Below are 2,112 nucleotides of genomic sequence, written 5' to 3'. Positions count from 1 at the left end.
TAGTTCAATGAATTTCTCAGCTCAGCTATTCCAACACAGCTCCTTTGAAATTATTTCTGTCATCTCTAATATGTGACTTTACCAAAGATCTTGAAACTCAACAAACAAACAAACAAAATTTCAAATAACTTTTAGATGAATGGGATTAGAAACAGTCATCAGAGATGACTGGGGGTGTTATTCTCCAACAAGATATTTTGTCAAAGTGTTTCTTCTGATACAGCAGTTCTAAGTCAGAACTTTCAAAAGACAAGAGCAGAACAAGAATACAGTAAATATTTCTGCCGCTTAAACCTCTCATAGTCTTAGACGTGACGTACACAAGGCAGAGCATCTTTTCTGCAAACTAAATCCTGGGTCTCAGTATCTCCATCTAGCTGAGCTTTCAGAGAGACGCCCGAGCTCTAGCCTTAACACACACACACCTGGGATCCGGCTGCACTAATGATGCCAGAGGAGTTTAATGCCCATCCAGGTCCAGAAGTGGAACCACACACACACTGGAACGGTGAGCAGCAGGAGCAGGCTGCAGAAGCAGAGGCTGACTGTGCTGGTGCAGCCCTGGGGGAGTCCCCTTCCACAGAGGCTGAGTGGAACAGTCCTGCTGAGACCAGTGGGAGGAGAATAGTCAGCGCAGGAGGAGACAGGAACATCCTTCTCCTCCACGTGTCACACACCACTGTGTTTTAAAAAGTATGTGGGGCTAAGAAAATCCCGTTGTCACTGTGTTCTTTAAAAAGGATGATCCTCATTTTTTTTTCCTTTTGAGTTGGAGTCTCACTCTGTCGCGCAGGCTGGATTGCAATGGCATGCTCACGGCCACTGCAGTCTCAACCTGCTGGGCTCAGGCGATCCTTCCGCCTCAGCCTTCCAAGTAGTAGGAGCTACAGGCATGTGCACCACACCAGGCTAATTTGTTGACTTATTGTAGAGATGAGGTCACTCAAGTTGCCCAGGCTGGTCTCGAACCCGTGGGCTCAGGCAATCCTCTCACCTCGGCCTCCCAAAGTGCTGGGTTATGGGTGTGAGCCACTGCGCCCGGTCTCACTGCTCCCCTTCCAAGCTGGAGGGAGGACTCAGCTTGGCAGGAGTCGGTTCCGTCCCACTCCAAGCCCCATCCCCGCCCCCACTCTGCCAGGCTGCCTGGCTTCTGTGAATGCAGAACATCCCGCGGAGCCGAGAAGCTCTGCCTCCACATCTCCCCCTTCCTGCCGGCTGACCACCTGGAAAGAGTGAGGAGCCTCGCTCTCCCCGTACCCATCGGGCTGCTGGGTTGGTTTCTGTGGGTGATGGCGAGGTGTGGCTAGCTGGTGGTGTTCCAGGCTGAGGCCGGGCTCTTTCCTTCTCCTAGGAACAGTGGGAACTGCAGGCTGTTGGTTCCCTGGCCCTAGCCCGTCACTGTGACCAGCCCTCACCGCCACATCTGCAGAACAGGTCTGTTCCGTGTTCCGAGGGACAGTGTCACCTCTGAGCTGCCGCCTCCTGGATGGGCCTGAGAAGGCTCCCAGCATGCACACTGATGAGAAGGGCTTCCTGGTGTCAGGGGCTGTGCTCGGGACATCCACAGTCGAGCGACGGCACAGGAGCCTCTCGAGGCGGCCAGAACGTCCTTGTGGCTGTGAAGGTGGGCTCGCCTCTTGCTCCTTTTCGAAGTAACAAAAGCAATATGCTCTGAGGTGATACTTCTTCCCTCTCAGGTGTAAAAGTGAACACATCCACCTTCCAGCTGAGAAACTACGTAGGAAGGGATTTATGCTAATAACTGAGAGGCAAAGGTCCTGGGTGGAAGAACAACTACAGCAACCAGGTGCTGTGGCTCAGCCTGTGTTCCCAGCACTTTGGGTTACCTGAGCCCAAGGGCTCCAGATCAGTCTGGGCAGCTTGGTGGGACCTTGTTTCTACAATGAATCACAAAAACTAGCCCAGCATGGTGGCGTGTGTCTATGGTTCCAGCTACGTGGAAGGCTGAGGCGGAAGGATCGCCTGAGCCCAGCAGGTGGAGGTCGCGGTGGCTGTGAGTGTGCCACTGCACTCCAGCCCGGGCGACAAGAGTGAGACTCCAACTCAGAAAAAAAACAAAACAACCACAGCATCTTCTGCTGGTGTGCAGTG

At 53.1% G+C, this 2,112-nt stretch overlaps 1 pseudogene; it reads right to left on the bottom strand.

Moving 5' to 3' along the window:
• Positions 1-441: 441 nt before the first annotated feature.
• Positions 442-653, bottom strand: LOC110595566 (annotated as a pseudogene).
• Positions 654-2,112: the final 1,459 nt, after the last annotated feature.

Source organism: Carlito syrichta, unplaced genomic scaffold (genome assembly GCF_000164805.1).
Source record: "Carlito syrichta isolate Samal-C Ts95f unplaced genomic scaffold, Tarsius_syrichta-2.0.1 Scaffold302827, whole genome shotgun sequence".
In the NCBI taxonomy this organism is placed as follows: Eukaryota; Metazoa; Chordata; class Mammalia; order Primates; family Tarsiidae; genus Carlito; species Carlito syrichta.
Note: the sequence above shows the minus strand (reverse complement) of the source record. Positions and strands in the feature narration are given on the sequence as shown.